The sequence below is a fragment of the Strigops habroptila genome, chromosome 2 (assembly GCF_004027225.2).
Source record: "Strigops habroptila isolate Jane chromosome 2, bStrHab1.2.pri, whole genome shotgun sequence".
Lineage (NCBI taxonomy): Eukaryota > Metazoa > Chordata > Aves > Psittaciformes > Psittacidae > Strigops > Strigops habroptila.
Genome location: NC_044278.2, coordinates 65,162,024 through 65,180,559, shown reverse-complemented (window position 1 = coordinate 65,180,559; position 18,536 = coordinate 65,162,024). Strand labels below are relative to the sequence as shown.

Here is an 18,536-nt window from a genome sequence, read left to right as displayed (position 1 = left end):
AATCAGCTTCAGAACCAAAACCAATATTGATATTTTAATTAAATATTGCCACTTTAGTGGAAAAATTCAGCATTTTATTAAATTTTAGAATGACATTTTAATATGGGCTGCCTGCTGGAAGATGGTATGCTGGCACAGGACAGTGCTGTGTCCTGCAAAGATGCCTGGGCTAGCTTGGGTACAGGAACCACCACGGATCCAGCACTCCTGCTGAGACTACACAGTAATGCAGATGTACACTGCACATGCTGTCAGTGCTAACATGTTGAGAGCTAGGTGCATATTTCTCCCTGGCACTGGAGCTAGAGAATCAGGTTCAGGAGGAATGATATGGGACACTGGGGGAATAGGAAGACCTTCATTTAACGCCTTGCTCCAGAGGCTAGTATGACTTCTTCAAACAAGAAGTGAGGTCTTCCCTCTGCCTGGTGGTGTGTCCTAACCACTAAATAACAAAATCTTTCTGTCTCTAACAGTTCATTTATGCCATGCAAAGTAGAATAGTATACATAGGGAAAGCAAACTGAGGTCCACTCTCTTCTGGGCTCTTCCTAGGTAGATGAATTCCACCAGACAGTTAAGTCAAATTGGTGGCTACCTGCTGCAGCCCAGGCACAGTCCCCATCTCCTCTCACTGGCACCACAGCTGCTCTCTGCCTCTTTCTCATCTACCCAGCACTAACTCTGAGAAAGCCTGTTCAAGCAACTGAACTAGCTATGAAAAAACGTTTAGTTTTCTTCCAATTTTTCTCCAACAGAAGCAGCATCAGGAGCAGGACTGCCACCTTTACGACCACAGACCTTCGAAACCAGCTTAGCTGGGCTGTAAAAGTACACCCTTAGGGAAAGGAGTCTCCTTCTGTGGCATCTAAACCTTTCTGTGCATTGTGTAAGCCACTTAGGCACATTAAGATTCAGGGGCTTTTTTATCATACCAGTCCTCCTGTTTCTCTTCTTCCAAGAACTAAAAAAATTAATTGATTGTTCATTTCACGGTAAGTAGTTCTTAATCTTTTTTTCAACTTTCTCACTTTTGAGAAAGTCTTGCAACTTGCAGGGATTTTACTCTAACTTTTGTCTCAGGTGAATCGCCTCGGCTTGCAACACTATTAGCCTTGTAAATAAACTTTTGAATGTCAGTGTTTGCAAGAGTGGGGCTTACCTCAGTACTACAGACAACAATTTCCATTTGACTTGGAATGGTTGCTTTTAAGTAATAGTCTGATGTGTCAGATAGGATTAGCATACTTCACAGTTTTGAAAAACAGAACGAACTGTAAAGAGATATGGATCTAGTAAATCAAGTGCTTTACACAGCTATTGCTTCATTTCCATTTCAGATGCCTAGCCTCTAGTCCTTTAAACAAGGAAGGTGACTTTAGAGTAAAAAGCTAGATTACACAAAAGTCAAAGGAAATAAATAGGCACCGCAGAAGGCTTCTAGGAAATCCTTTACAACTGAGACATCAGTCTTTCTGGACTGAATGAAAATCAATAGGAAATGACAGATCTTATATATGAAAGTTGCTTACAGAGCACAAGGAGGAAGTTGCCTATATTTCATGTAACAACTGATTATTTAGAGTGCTTGACCAACACTCAAAGAGCCATGACAGGCCAGCCTCAGCCCCAGAGAGTTTCAGGCCACTTTCTAAGAAAGTGCTTCAGCAAGACACTAAGGCATGCTGAGGCTTGGGGAAAAAGGAAATTGGATACTTCGTCATTGTTAGGCCAGAGAGCAGCCAGAATTCAAAGTCAAGGAGCCAGAAGACATCATCCAGGCATTTAACATGCAGGAGACTGAATGAAGGTCTAAATTTTGCTTCCTATATTATTCATCACCAGGATAAAACTATTCTATGAACACATTTCCTAACCAAGCACCCCAACCACAAAGCTAGAGACTAGGTTCTCCTTTTCTTCAGTCCTCATAGATCCTTCACTCCCACTGCGTGCTTCAGCTTCCAGACCCAGAAAAGAATGGTCTCTGCTCCTACTCTCCCCACCTGAATTTAATCTGCCTACAGGGACACTAGACGTCCAGACATTGGGTACCGAGCCCCTAAAACTTCAGGTGAAGCTCGTTGTGGTCAGATTCATGATTGGCAGCTTCAGCTTCTCTGGAAAGCTTGAGTGAATTTCAGAAGTGGGCCACTTACATGTTGAGCTTTAAATGAGGCACAGCTGCTTGTGACCAACACTAAGTTGGTGAAGGTGTCATCATCAGGGACCATTTCAGACTGAGTGAGGGGTAAGCTAATATGTAGTTTATATTCTTTAATCAATCTCAGAAAATAGATGCACTGGTGCGAATCAATGGATATGTACCTTAGATAAAAGTTAAGCAGGGTTCTCACCTGTTGGCAAAATATCTTATCAGCCAGCCTCATCATTTGATAAGATGGCAAAAGACTTTTCTGTCACCAGGATTTGTGGCTTTGCTGCCTTTAAGGTGCTTTTGTAAGATTCCTGCTTACAGTGCCAGCAAACACAGCACTAAAGCAGCAGAGCGTGAGCGAGCTGCTTATAGTACTGGGACAGAAATAGATACATGCAAGCTGCCGTTTATTTCCTAACTACGAACCTCGTAAGAAGTGTAGGTTTTGCCTCCATCTCACCGGGTGATAATTATGACGTTCCTAGCGTTTCCCTTTTGTTGGGCATTACGTACCAGCAGATAATCAAGTGGGTCTTTGTTGTGCTGAGCTACATCCAGACTACTCCAATCCACACAGCCTCCCCTCACCCTTTCCTCAGGGCAGTTCACCGAGGGAGGGGGGCGGACAATGAATGTCTAAACCCAGATAAGCAGCGGCGTGCCCCGCGGGGCTGGGTGCTGGAGGAGGTGGCACAGGGAAAGGTACGAGAAGGGCTCTGCGGTGTGCCCGGGCGGGGAGCTGGTGGCACGGGGCCGCCGTACCTCGATCGGAGCACCCTGCTGCCGTCGGGGAACCCCGGCAGGTACCGGGGCGGGGTAGCGCTGGGAGAGCCGCCCCCCGGCTGCTCCGGCGCGGCCGGCAGCTGGGCACCGCATCGTATCGCGGGGAGGCGTCTGCGAGAGGCAGGCAGGGAGGAGTGCCGGCGAGGCAGGCGGAGGCAGCACGGCTCGGCTCCGCTCCGTGCGGCGGGGCTGGGCGCACCGTGCCGCAAAGAAAGACCACCGAGAAAAAGTGCAAGTGTGCCGCGGCGCCGGGCCACGCCGCAGCCTCCTCTCGCCTCGCTTCGCCGCGTCTGGCACTGGCGGAGAGAAGACGAGAGGCGGCTCCCCCCGCCACCGGCTGTGCCGGGGCCGTGTCCCCCCGAGGTGAGAGCCACCTTGGGAGGGGGGTCCTGTGGGGCTGCCGGCGCGTTCTGCGGAGGGGGGTGGTGGGTTCTGTGTGTGTGAGGGTGCTCTTTTTTTTTTTCTTTTTTCTTTTTTTTTTTTTTTTTTTCCTTCCCCCCTTCCTGTCTTTTTTGTCTGTGTGTCCGTGTCCTGCCCGGGGAGAGAGGGAGAGGGGCAGGAGCTGCCCGTGCTGCGGGTGGGGAGAGAAAGAGGTTGATCTAGTGGGTCACCGAGGTGCTCGGTTCAGTCCGCTCTTATTGTGTGCGGAGGTGAGAAAACTAACAGAGGGTGTGTGAGGTTTGCACTTTTCCTCACACCAGCCCCTTTGTGGGCACGCTGTGGCGCTCCCCGAGTCTTCCGTTCGGGCGGAGAGGCTGATGCAAGCCCGCCACCTCGCCGTTGGAAATCAGCGCTGACAAGCAACCGGATGGGAATTTTCAGCTAAACGTTTTATTTCATTGGCGGTGTCAGTCGGTTAAATCCCAATGTTGTGCGGGAGCGCGCCCACCGAATGGGTGAAGGAAGGGTGAAGGGCAATGTCGTGTGCCAGGCTTGTTTCCACCAGCCCTCCTCAGGTGGGTCTTCAGCCTGTGTCCTTCTCAGCTGGAGGGCTCCTGTGGCCCGGGTTTCACAACAGGCGGTTGGGAAAACTGCCCTCACACAAACCCTCACACACAGGGTTTGTGTGAGGCTGAGTACCAAAAGCCCTGGTTTGAAAGGGCTGGGGTTGGTGGCTTTTGGGATCCTGCTGTCCTCAGAGGCTTGCTCTGGAGAGAAATGACTTTTCCTCCCCTCTGGGAAGGTACAGAGCAGTGTGCCAGAATAATGCAGGAAGGCGGGGGGGGCAATGCAATTTAGGTGTTTGCACAGTGAGTTTATGAACTGTCTGTGGGAAACTTTTAGACTGGAAAAGTGTGAACGTCAGGTCAGTCCTGGAGCAGCGTAGGGTCTGAGTGTGATCACAGGCTGGATTCTCCTGTGGTGGGTTGTGTCTGGGCAGAATCCCAGGCAGATTATGGTTTCTTGTCTCCTGTTCCCACATCTTTATAAGAGAGTATTCTCGTGTTGAGCTCTGTATTCTCCATATATTCTGCTTATAGAGCCCTGGCAAGACCACTGTTATCAGTGTGTTATACCAAAACCAAGCAGGCAGTGCTGTATTCGTAGTTTCTTAGGTGATGCTTTACTTTGGGAATAATATTGGAAATATTTGGGAATAATGGATGTAAAACCATTCCCTTTTGCTGAGAACAGAACAAATTAGGCTTCATTGCCAGCATCTGAGATGTGACTGGAGGGTAAAAACCCCAAAACACGAAGGAAGTTCATTACGTATGTATATAGATGTGTGTACAGTAGGTTCAAAGCAATGGGACAAGTTCTTTTGACTGGACTATTGTTACACAACAGCAGGGATGCCATTAGAAGTACCAGTAAAGACTGGGATTAGGGTGTTTGGTAGAGCAGAGCTCTGAACCGTTGCTGTGATTTTGTGTTGGAGCAGCTGTAAATCACATTATACAAAGAGAAGGCCAGTCCTTGGCCTCAAGAGATGACACAGGTACAGCAAGCAATTTGTAAGAGGAAGGAACGGAGGGGAAGCCATTTGTCTAGTATTACACAGGTTAGGCCAGAACTGAAAGTTTCCAGACTGAAACTGGCTTTATATATTCTGTCTCTGTTATAATACTTTTTCATTATGAACTGATTTTTTTCTCAATTATGGATTAATTTTGCAAGTACTAGCGATAATTTTTGTATGGTATGCGGAGCACGTATTTAATGTGGAAAATGAATAAATGTTGAAGATCTTCGAATTCGGAGATCAAAATGCTTCCAACTGGAAGGGTACAAAATTATTTGAATAAATCTACCTATGGTGTGGTATATTCTTTAATTATACAGTAGGAATTAAATGGAGCTTCAGTTGCTTGGGATTCGTAGCGCTGGTTGAGGCAACTGGCCATCATGAAACAGTGGTTTATTGTGCTGCTTAGAAATAGCTCTTGCATTTTTTGTTACCATGATGTTGCTTTAAGTAGTACCATTATTTCAAACCAGTGTAATGAGATGAAAAGCATTTGGCATGCACTCGTCTAAAACAACATTTTAGTGCTAAATTCAGATCCTTGCTCGAAGGTATCTATAAAATACCATGCTTATGTAGGGTGTTGTACCAAGAAAAATAGACATTTAGGTTAAAGCTGTCTTAAAACATTTTTGTCACGAAACGACAATAGAACAGCAGTTTAAACCACGTTTTTCCTCTTTTGGAGGGGAATGGTTTCTTTGCCTTAGACGTGGAAACTGACCAAGTAATCATGAGGTAAATGACCGTAATAAATGGGATGCTTTAATGAAATGAATTACGGATTTGAACATGAGCCTCTTCATCTCACCTGATTGTCCTAACAAATGAGTTATTTTAGAGTGATTCCCACATGTTTGTGTTACAAAAAGATGTGCTGAAATATGCAGTTTGAACATATGTGTTCACACACACAGTGTTTTCTTGTTCAATTTTGAGATACAACAGAAAATATTCTTCCAATCTGAATAATGCTTTTATCCAGATTTTCATGAACATGACTCTGTTTGTCTAGTTCTAGAAAAAATGGCAAAATAGCGAATTTCTCATCTGTCTTAAAAAACCAACCAAACAAAAAATCCCAAACAAAAAACCACAACAATACAAAAAAACCCAGACAAGCAGTATGGTCCAAAGACACTTTGTACAGTCAGTACTGTCTCAAGTTAAGCCTGCATGTTGGCTTGTTACTGTCTTGCTGATCATAGCCTAGCAAACCTCACTTGCATGTTCTCTGTTTTCTTCCACATGATCTTCTTTCAGCTACTAACTGTTAAGGTAATTATAGCTAATGAACATAGGAAAATGCTGTAATCCAGCACAAAATTAGCAATAACTGGGAATGCAGTTGATGATGTCTGGAAATACCATGTTGTCACATGTTGTCAACAGCAACAGCTGCTGGAGATACTTGCCATTTTGTGGGCCAGACCTGCTGGTTTAAGACTCTGCCAAGTTCATGTGAAATACAGCTTGTTGCATCTTTCTGAAAAGGACAGCAAATATTTCTTTGGTTTGGTAAGATAAAAGAACCTTCCTGGCAAGCAGCTAACTCTAACCTTTGCGCTTAGATTTGTTAATTTTCCCTGAGGTGTGTGTTTCATGTGGTGCCAAGCCTAGCTGTTAATTTGAATTGTTTAGCTTCTTGTGAGACATGTCACAGCACCCAAATAAACATCAATATGTGTGTGTGTGTATATATGGCTACTCACACAGCCTTTTTGTGGAGTAATTATTAATATATCATCCTGTGTTTCGTGCCTGAAAGTGTGTATATTCCTTGCCTGTTTTATTACACATGCAGAAGAGGAGGGTTAGATAATGGATTTTGGGGTTTGTTCCTTCTTTCCGAATGTTTCACTTTAAAATGTCACTCTCACTAATTCCGAGAACTGTTAATGCAAACATTTTGTCTGTTTGGTCAGAAAAAGATTTTTCTCTTCCTTAAAATATTTGGAAACATGGGAGTAAGCTGTGAAACCTGAAGTGTAGGACCAGGCTTCAAATCTTGATTGTGGCAATGCTACGTCTTGACTAGTGGGTAAGCTGATATCGGCAGTCATCATGCTTTTCCCCAAAATTACATCCTGGATTCACAATACCATTCAGAGAAAGGCTTTTATGTCGACAAAACTTACTCTTTCTGTCAAAACATCCAGAAGATCTCTGGATGTCTCCAGTATGAATGAATATTTGAATGCAGAGGGTTGAGTGTATCCACTGGAAAAGAACTGAGGTTATTGTAAATTGCAGTAGGGGAAAATATATAAAAATATATAAAATCATTAGCTGTGTTGTGCTCCAGGAAGAGAATGACTGTGGTTTTTTTTTTTCTAATAGATATAGCAAATATGTATGTTTTTCAGGGGTAGTTGCTGTGGTATAAAACAAAAAGGTACATTAAAAGGTAGATTAAATGTAAATTAAACAATACCAACAATGAGGCCTCACAGGTAAATGGCTTCAGGGTGGTTGAAATAACTGTGAATTTTGAATCATACATAGAGAAGTAGCTGGTTATTTCCAGACATGCTAAAAATGCCTTGTTCCTCTTTGGAATGAATGTGTCTAGGGTAAGGTATCAAATCTTAACTTCCAATGGCCTTAAAAAAGTGGAAAAGCAGCACGTACATTGCCAGCAGTGCAAGGCTGACACCTGTGTTGACTCAGAGACTCAGGCACTACAGTAACCAAGCTAATTCTTCTGGTGCTTTTAGGCATAAACTGCTCTCATCTGAGCCAGTGGGAGAAAGGTAAGTTCTGGAGAGAAAATACAAAGTCTTTCAAAATGCAACATTTCTTTTAGCAGCTGAAAGGTATTTGAGGTTACTCAGCAAATCACCTAAAGCTTTCTTTTTCCTCCCTTGGTGAAAATGGCTAAGATGGCACAACTGGGTTTGTCATGGAATATGTCTGGCAATGAGGGGCTGCTGCTCAAAGATTGGTCTAAAGGTAGTTGGACAATGTGATCTCAGTCCGTAGTGAGATGCTGCAAGCTAGCTCTGTCCCAGAGGCGTGCATGCAAGTATTCCTTGTAGGCATCTAAGGTATGTTGCAGCCTTGACACAAGCATATAACAGAACCAGACCAGGTAGTGAAGTTGAGGTGACACACCCAAAATCCTCCAGATAAAAGGTTTTTTCCTCTTGATGCCTAAAGAGCTTTGCATCTGCTTTTCTGAGATCACAGATGATTCTGGTTTGAGATTAGAATAAGGTACAAAATGTTTGGAAAGACTGGCTGCAGGATGCATGGAATGTCAATATAGTTCTGGTGAGGTTTTTTCGAAGCAGTTAAGTATGTCTCAAGTAAATGGGCTATAAAGGAATTGTAACTGTTGCTGTTTGTAGCAGTAGTTTACTGTGGATCAATTCTCAATTGAGATGCCTTTGTGTCAGGTGCTGTTTTATTAGATGTAATAAACAAAAGCATCTATTCAACTGCATTTATCTTAGAGTCTGAGAAATACCACGTAGGAGGAGGGAAGACTGGATAGTGTTGATAGTTTTATATTTTTTTATGGCATCAGCAGCTAAATCCCATCATGGGAGCTTAATCTGAGCAAGTGTCCAGACTCCCCATGTAATCAAAAGAGACAGATGGTACCTACCTGCTTGTGGTAGGTATCTGAATGTATGGCCATGACTCTCTACTATGCCTGTCTGCTTTAGTATTGAAGAGGATGGGTATAGGAGTCCTTGCCTGTACCTGCACAAGTCAAATGAGGGCTCCTTCCAGGGGAGAGTACTGTGGGTGCTTAACGTTTCCCTGGCAGTGTCATGGATGTCAGCGGGAAGGGAAAGTTTGGGCAGTCTGTCAGATCTAGCTTGTAGATAAAAATGCAGTGTGTCCTAATTAAGAGGTTTTTTTTAAGGAACATTAGTGATTTAACACACCGATCTAATTACTCGTAAGCTTCTTGCTAATTTTGTAATTAGCACTGGAGCAAGACTTTTTATGGAAAATACACACTTAAGGAAATCAGAACCACTAGCTTCCAGTACTCAGAGAGAGCTTTACTTCTGTGACAACATTCTATAGACAATGCCTGTAAGGAAATATTGCTATTTGTTCTATGTTTACATGACGGCAAGGATGGATAATGTGCCAAGTGTTTACAAAAACCTATTATAGTCAGTTCTCACAACCCAACTAACTCTGGCTTTAGAACATACATCTGTAGGATCACATTCTGCTCAGATATTACCTAGTGGAGAAGGCATGCTTGAAATCACTTTATACCACAGTTATCCCTGGCCTTCCAAGGGTGAGGAGGGCTTGGGGTGTAGCCAGGGTGTACTGGCTGTATGCTCTTGCAGTTTATAGCAGTCAAGGCAGCTTTGTATAAACATAGATGGTAAGGTGCAACTTGAAGCAGCCGTAAGCCCGCTCTAAAATGTAGCATGGCCTTACAAGGATAAAGCTGTTCTTGTAGCTTGCTTCCAGGTAATCTATATAGTATGTTTCAGTGGAACAGTAGAGAATATCCTGGCCCATGAAGCAGGTGGTCATAGAAGTTTTCTTCTCAGAGAAGATCTCTCAAGTGTTCTCTTAATTTTGATAAGCAGACTTGCTTTTTCCAGAGATTGATAAATTTGACTGATCTTTAGTTCTGGAAGGCAATTCATGCTTTGCAGAGCTAAAACCTAATAATTTTGCTCTTTTTAAATGCTAGATTTTTGATGGTTTTGAAGTTAGGGAGCTTTGTAGCCAGTCTGGAGTAATGTAATATAAAAAAGGTCTGGAGAGAGAGATCTGTTTATTAGTTTAATAGATGCAGCTGGAAAAGAAACAAACAAGCTCTCAGGCTCAGAATACCTTATTCCCTTATTGGACTGATGAAGCAATTAAACCTAAAAGCTTGTCACTTTTTTTTATTGCACAACAATTGTAATAGGCTTTTAAACTCACCTTTTTTTTTGTAAAAGAAAATGGCTCACCTATAGGCAGAGCTGCTGTGTGCTTGGGGTCCACTGGGCACGGATATGTGTGTGTTAATGCAAAAACAGTTGGAGTTGCTTCAGCATGTGAGATTGTGTCGTGGGCTCATGATTCCTCAGTCCTGTCACATCTCTTCCTTTCCCAGCAGGACATGCTTGTCTACATCCCAGTGTGCCAACACAGCCATATAAAGGAAAGGATACAAAAACGCTGCAAGCTACTCTGCTTCCACTTCCTTCCACAGATACTGTTTTTGATGTCAAGTGGTCCAGTACTTCCTTGACCCCTTTCACTGAATGTGTTTTGGTGTCAAATAATTTGGCTCTCACTTTAGTCCCAGGTTCAAGTCTCCTGATTGTTCATACTGCATATATGCTAATTAATTCAGTATCCCTACCAGAGATAGAGAAGTATTTTCTTCTGAAGAGGGGCAGAGGAGGGGAAAAAAAGGCATTGTTGGCTGGCTAATTTGTTTCAAGGTCTGCTCTGGACTAACAGTATGGGTACAGACCCTGCCAAGTTTGGCTTCCTCTGCCTGGGACATTTCTCTAGCACTCTCCCAGGAGGTCTTTTGCCCTTAACTGCCCTCATGCCTGTGATAGAAAGAGCTTGGAAGCACTCCTGAGTGTCAGATCTAGCTGGGTTTTAACACAAGCACTGCTAGAGGAGAGACCTTAGCCTGCATGGTGGCTGTTCCTTACTATGCAGAGGAGTAAGTAGATAGTGACAGCATCAGTAGTTTTACTCCTATTCTGTATCAACTGAGATTTTGGTATTAAATCATCTTTTCTATGCTTACAGACATGTTCTTTTTCCTCCTGTGAAAGGAAATGTGGGCACATACAGCACACAGGAGCTGAAGGGTACTCTAATAGACAGACAGTGTTTTGAGACCAAAACTGTTCATCAGAGTGAGGAATCATTTCTCAGTGAATAAAGGCTGAGGAAGCCAAGCTGGTTCATGGTAACTTTCACCCACAGAGAGTTTATAGCTTCACAATATAAGCAGTTTTTATTTCTATGTTTTGTCTGTTGGTGTAACCACTACCCAGGCTTTCTGAATTTATGCTTGTGTTAGTACTTCTTTGTTGCAGCTACTGCCTTCCAGAATGCCGAAGGGTTTTTTGTTCCTTCTAAAAAAGTGCTGTTTTATTCCTTGGTATGGGACTTTTGCATTTGTGGTTGTTCTCTCCCCTCCTTTGTCATATTCCCTCAACTTGTAGTCGAATAGAGGATGTTTGAGGACGATGTTACATTTCCTTTACAAAGCTTTAATAAAAGGCACTGGATTGGGGTAACTGTGCAGTTGTTGCAGAAAGAGGAATCCTGGGCATGTAAAGGGAGAGCCTACAGCAACTGCACAGCGTCGCCGTGGCTGCTGCTGCTGAAGCTGTCCATGGGCTGCAGCACCCCTGTGTTTCCTTGCCCCATGAAAGTTGCGTTCCAGGAGACCTGAATACCTGATCAATAAGTATTTAGTTACTAACAGTGCAAAAAGGCAGAGTAAGGTGGTTTTACTATGTTCTTTATATAGTTTTCCAAGAGTGGAAACTACCACTTTCAAGCTTTTTCTCCTCATTATTAGTTTTAAATGTACTGCAAGTAATGTTTCATGGAAAGAGCAGTCAGATGTCCTCATTATTTGATGAGGACGTTGAAATGCAGTAGCACTTCAAAGCCTTTGGGATTTGGTGGCCTAGGTCCTGTACAGATGTATAATAAATAACACTCCCTGCTCCCAAAAAACTTTCTATCAGATGAGAGAAGAACAAGTGGAAATTAGGTAGTGTCCACAGGGACAAATGAGATAGCAAATATAATTTAAGCCAGAGGAGTTTCATTAGCGAAGAACACATTTAATTTCTGTTTTTCTGCTGTGTATAGTAAGCTATAATTAAACTAACTAGATCTTAATGTTTTAAAGACTATAATTTAAATAGGATTTAAATTATAGGATTTTTAGAGTCAGTTCAGTGCCAGTGAGTAGGACAGAATTTCTCAGCCATCCAAGAGCAAGGGCCACAGAACATACTGTGCCCTGGGAGTGGAGGAAGGAAGGGTAATGTTGGTCTACTTTTAATGGACAAAGCAGTGATTCTGTTCAGGTTGTCTGCTGACCCGTCAGGTTGTGCACGACCCTTTTATGAAATATAGTGACTTGCATGGCAAATTTGTCCTTCCTGGTTTCTTAAGCACAATGAGGGTGATGGGCCACAGCAGTGCACTCTAATTCTTTGCACCATTTTGTCAGGTCTAGCAATCAAAGAAATGTGTATGCAGCCAAGGACGAGCACCATGATCCCTTTTGTCACCTACTCTTGGGTCTTGATTTAATGCAGCGTCCTCTTCTGTGCTGTGGATAAGAATGTTTGAAAGGCCAGTGTGAGGTGATGGAGTGCTGTGGTGCTGATGGGCTGGCTATGCACATTCCGAAACACATTTGTGTTGTTAAACAGGCTGCCATTTTGGAATGGTGAAGGATGGGCCCGGGTGTCTTCCTATATCCATGCTTAAATGTTAGCTGGTCTTGTTGGAAAGGAAGGACAGCAATGTTGTGTCTGCTGTTGCAGCATATTTGCTGAACTCAATTATGGATGAAGCTGTTTCCCTTTTTTTTTAGGTCCTACTTGTGGGCTGGGTGCACATATGTGAATTCCTTCTCAGTTCAAACACAAGTTCTCACAGAGCCCACTGCTTGGGAGAGGCAAATCTAGTTCACAAAAGATACAGTTTTGGACATAAAACGTGAGGTTGGACCCAAAGCCCCATGTTGATGGGGCTAGGAAATATTTGTGTAGTTCTGCTGCTTTCTACATCTTCCTTCTATTGTTTCTGCATTTTTGGCCTTATTCCTTGTTGGTAAGACATCAGCAATTCATGGATACTACCTGTAAGAATAAATAAACAATGACCATTATTTTGTCTCATTTTGTTTTGTTGTCACTCCCTACTTTGACAAAAACTTATCAACCAGAGAGAAAAGAGGTCAGGGAATTTTAGCAGGATGAAGTGTAATACAGAATAGCCTTTTGCTTTGGTGTTTAAGCACAGAACATGGTGGGAGTTCCACTAACCTGGGAACTGGCGAGACTGAACAATTTGCAATACTTTATGTATAGTATAATAACATAAGAGATTTCAAATTGCTCTCAAAACCTTTCATTTATTCTTGCTAGTTTAAAAAAAGCTCTGGGTTTGCAGATTATTTCATATTGGCACTTGTTAAATTTCAGCCAATGTCTGACGGCTGAAAACTACAAGTGCTGTTTCCAGCTCCCAGCTGGTGCTGCCACTGGCTACTGATGACCTTTCCTCTTCCACAGACATAATGGTTCAGGAATGAGATAATAAGATGTATTAAAGGAAAACAGAAAGAAAACCAATCCCAGCCCGCACCCCCCATCCTTCATTTTGCAACTTCTGTGGCTGTTTTTGTGAAAATGAAGGCAGTGACTGATTGTGGTTCTTTGACTTCAAACCACATTTAAATTTCTTTTTAGAATTGTTCTTTTAAAGTACTGTCATGACTGCTGAAAATGAAGACGTGAGTGAAGGCTAGAGTACCTATCAATACAACAAAAATATATAATTGTAACTGAGATAAATGGTTAAACTTATTCCACATTAAATGTTATTTCTAGTATGATTTTTACTATTATTCCAGTAATTAGTCTTGGATCAGAGATTTCCTTGGATGAGTATGTTGTGATCTGTCTTTCTCCTTGCCCTCACCCCCATAAATGGTGTTGCTTCTTCCTGCAGGGACTTGATGACAAATCATCTCAAGTCAATTTGTAGTTTCCTAAACAGTGCTGAGCACAGTGTAGCTGTTCTCATTAGCTTTCTTATTGCCTAAGTGTCAGCACAAAACTCTTGAGGACCTGTTTGTAACATGAGTATGTTTTGATTTGTTTAATATACACTTTTTATCTAGTCGTGGAGATGGCATTTAACCGTGCTCTGGCTTGTGAATCCTTTGTGAATTAGGCTTAAGTGACCAAAATCAATTGAAAATGTCTGAAGACAGTGTGATTGATGGACACGGTTCTGTTTACAGAGTGACTAGGTTTTAAAGGAGTTCAAGGTTTGCTCAAACAGCAGGCTACAGAGTTATTCACCTCTAAGGAGAGAATTTCTGGTATCTGTTCTTTATCGGCACATGCTGAAGTGCACTTTTTTCTTCATTTGTGGATTTAATGCTACTGTCATAGCAGTGCAGAGCAGCTTCCATGATGAAAGACTGATACTGTAGCATTCTCTGATGTTGCTTTGATAGCTGATTTCTTCTGGATTTTCTTTCAAAAGGGCTCTTGTGCTGACAACTGATACTGAGATCTTATCTGTTTGGACTGGTCATGCTGGAGGATGCTGGAAACTGCCTTTTTGCTTGCTTGTTTGTTTTTGTTTAGTGATTTTTTTTTTTTTTTATTTTATTTTTTTTTTCCTTGGTGTAATCCCGGGCATAGAAATTTTCTAGATATTTCTCAAAGAATCGGGATTTAAGTACACTAATTTCCATGGACTAGGTATTCTTGGGGAAAAAGTAACATAATCCGAGAAATGAGACTGTCAGTCTCTTTAAGAGATTCTTTGTTCAAAAGAATGTTTTATGTGTTTATTGTCCCTACAAAAGGAAATAGATTATGTTGCTGTAAGTTTGTTTTAAGGAGTTCACAAAATCAATTTAAGGGGTGAAAAATTGGATTAATATCCTGGGGTTATCTATGGAATTGCTTGAGCATGTAATAGTCAAAATTTGCTTTAAATATTTTGTAAGGTAGCACTGATAGTTTCACTGTGAATTATATATGTCCTGGGAAGGTGAGAGGATTGTTTATTGATACGTTCACTGAACCGTGCTTAGTTAATGCACCAATGCTGCATCAGAGTCAAAGATGAGTATAGGCTATATTTTAGTTTAAAATGAAGGTATTGATACTATAAATATGACTAATGTACTCTGGGATGAAGTTGGCCATCTTCTCTCAATTCTATGTTATGACATGGGAAGAGAGCAAGTGAAAAATGTGTGTATGTGGCTTTTTTTGTTTTGTTTAAATCACAACATTGACCAACAGCATTTTGAGCCTTTGTGCTCCGGAAAATGGGAGCATAAGCAGTCTATACTTGTGACATGACAAATGGAGCCACCATTTCAATCTCCCATAGCATGCTAATCACAGAGCTCAGTCAATGCTGGAGTGCTTATACCCCAATCACAGAAGTTAAAGCATTCGTTGGTGCTGGATCTGGCTTCCCCCAGTGCTGCTCACACTTTTCCCCATTTGTAACTGTGACAATGTAGAATTATTTGGGTTGGAAGGGACCTTCAAGATCATCTAGTTCCAACTCCTTTGCCATGGGCAGGGACTCCTTCCACTAGGCCAGGTTGCTTAAAGCCCTGTGTTTATCATCCTCAAACACAGGGGTCACAAAAGTCTGAGTATAATTCTCATATGTAGCGGTATATTTTTAGTGTGTGCATCTGTGTGTTGTGTGTATACATATATATGAGTGTATGTATATATGTTTCTGATTAATATTTCCCAAGAAGCTGGAAGTTATCCTGTAATACAAATAAGTTTTCTTCTTAATTTTAAGAAGCGAGTGATTCTTAAACCTTAGCAAGAGTACCATCTGCAGTCAAACTTTGTAAAGTCTGCACTTTTCTGGCACATTCACACCCTGTAGGAAAAGGTACTAGTTAATGCGGTCTAGAAGGTAAAGTGACCGCCTTGCATAAATATTACTAGCTTGTATACAGATCTGCAGCATCCAGTTAGACATGCTGACTTGGAAAAAAACAAACCCCAGAAAAATCCTGTGCATGCACTTTAGCAATTTGTCCTTGCTTTTCAAGCTTATTAACTTATTAAGTAGCATTTAATGAGGATAACCACAAAGTAATTAATTTATACAGTATGTTTATTGCTTCCCTAATGAATTTATGTATTAAGTTCAGAGTTCCTTAATGAATATGTTAATCTGTTTTTATACTTTATTTACATTTTGCTCTCCAAACAAATAAAAATGTTTTTTCAGGGACTTTATTCCAGTCTATGGGTTGTCTGTAAGAATACCACCTAGTTTAAGCTTGGTGTGGAGTTAAGTTTTCTTAGAATGGACCCTGCCAACATCAAAGCTTGCGAAGCTCTTTGTCCTGCTTTGAGTGTTTGGGAGTGTTGCACCAGGGAAAAGCTGTCCTTGGTTATTCTGGGAATTATTGTTTTTTCTAGTAAATGGTTGCAGTTTGACATTATGTTCCTGCTTTGGGAGACTCAGGAAGTGAGTGCTCTGGTATGATATGGAAACAACCTATTTGTCAGTAAATAATTGTATTTGGTGTAGGTTTCTAGGTGGTGTTAGTGATGGGGCTGCAGGGGTGGCCTCTATGGGAAGAGACCAGGAGCTGCCCTGTGCTGAGCACAGCTGGCTCCCATGGACTCGCTGCACCCATAGCTGAGTGCCTTGGCCAAGCTGGTGGTATCTCTACGAGCTTAAAGTTAAGAACCTCTATGCACTTAAGAAAGGCCAATATGCTGCACAAGGAGCATGCAGGAAAAAAGTGTGAGACCCAGGTCAAAGAATAAGGGGGAGGAGATGCACAGCATTGGAGCAGAGATTCCTGTGGGAGGGACAGTGGTGGAGCAGGTATTTTTCTGCAGCCCATGGAGAACCATGGCAGAGGAGATACCCACACTGCAGCGTGAAGGACCCCACACTGGAGCGGGTGGATAAAGCCTGAAGGAACTGTGACCAGTGGAGCACCCCTGCAGGAGCAGGTTTATCCTGAAGGACTTCAGCTTGTGAGAAGGACCCAAGCTGGAGCAATGGAAAACCACGAAGAGGAAAGAGTGACATAGCGGAACTGCTATGGGTGACCACAACCCCGCATTCCCCATCTCCTTGCAGGAGTGGGTGAAGGATGCAGAAGAGTCTTACTGAAGGAATAAAACGGAGCCTGGGAAGAAGGGATGGGGGGAGGTGTTATTGTCTTTGTTTCTCACCATTCTACTCTACTTGACAAAGAATTGAATTAGTTTTCCCCAAGTAAAGTCTGTCTTGCCCATGTTGATAATTGGTAAATTATCTTCCTGTCGTGACCTTTTCTGTCTTATTTTTATCCCCTGACCTGTTAAGAAGGGAGGATGAGAGAACGGCTGGGTGGCTATCTGCCAGCTGGTCGACATCAACATTCAGCAATAGTCTATACAATAATTAAATATAAATAAATATAATTAAATATAAAATTTAAATATAAATATAATGCATCATTATATTTATGCATCATAAATACATAATGCATCATAAATACAAAATCCCCTAATCTACAACTAAACTATCAGATTAGGAATCTCTATTAAATTTTACAGTTCGTTGATCTACATTATTTAAGAAAATAGTAAGTTGAAGTGAATACAGGATTTTTCTTTTTCTCATTTTCACAGGCTTAATATTGAGAGTACTGAACCCATGCTAATATGCAGTCATTCAACTCTTGGACTTAACTTTCAAGGAATTAATTGTACTAATTTGTGGTTATAAGTGACATGCTTAATTCAAAAAGGAATAAAATTATTTTAAGAATGTAGAGTACAATAAAACTAAATGTATTATGTATATGATCATGTGACAAAAATAACTGATTTAGTGTTGAGAAGAAAAATGTATGAATTGGCAACATAAATGTATTGATGGCTGATTTTGCAATTGAGATAATCCTGTATCTTGCCTCCAAATTGCAACCTCTGTAGGCAAAATAGGAGCTTAGTCTCTGGTACCAAAGACAGTACAACCAAAATACTCCTGCATTTTCCTGGACACATGTGTTTAATGCATCTTTTTCCCTTGAAGGAATTTGTTTCTACATATACAAATTGTGTGAGAAATTAACGTGCAGCATTAAAACATTGTTCTGGAAAAAGGGTACGTTTTGCTTGATGTAGTCTGACTTTTGAGGCATTATTTGTAGTAGTTTCAGAATAAATGGGAACCTTAGCTATGTGGTCAGAGAGAAATTTTCTGCAGCCCTGTGGTTTTTTGCATATTGCAGCTAAGACTTAATTATTTATCCTTTAAGGGACATCATACTGATCTTGATTTAGTCTATTATGTTGTCTGTGAATATCTGATATTGAGTCCATCTAAAAAGCACATTAACAAGTATAATTTATTCGATATCTCCTTAACAAAGAAAATTGTATTTATTTAAAGTAATTTAAAAGCAGCAAAGACTTCCCCCTCATTAAAGAAGGTGTCTGCAAAATCTTGGTGGTTCTCTAAGCACACAGAAGACTGTGGTTTATCATTTAATACCTTATTTTGTAGCGGTATGGAAATGCTGCTTTTTTTTTTTTTTTTTTTAATTGCAAGCACTGTAACACAATAAATGCTGTTAATTTTTGCAAAAGGACTGTACGAATGGTTTCATAATGTACTATATGGCAGAAAGTAACAAGTGAAATCCATTAAAAATAGGATGAACTGCAGAATTAAATTCTGTAGCAAAACCTTTTCATTTCAGGGAAGTCTATACTTTTTCATGTATTAATTTTCTAGAATGCAGATATTAATGTTTTAATCACCAAATTCTTCCCTCTTCCCGTCTTTCCTCCATGCAGAACGTCCCCCTGTACCGCACCATGTCTACTAAAACCAGCAGAGTTGACAAACATCTATGTGAAC

At 41.4% G+C, this 18,536-nt stretch overlaps 1 protein-coding gene across 1 annotated transcript in view; it reads left to right on the top strand.

Moving 5' to 3' along the window:
* The first annotated feature begins 3,060 nt into the window (after window positions 1-3,060).
* MYO16 (myosin XVI) overlaps window positions 3,061-18,536 on the top strand; it is a 391,786-nt gene continuing 376,310 nt past the window's right edge. Inside the window, exon 1 of the mRNA XM_030476550.1 lies at window positions 3,061-3,304. The gene's annotated coding sequence lies outside the window, so the exon portion shown is untranslated. The remainder of the gene's footprint in view (window positions 3,305-18,536) is intronic.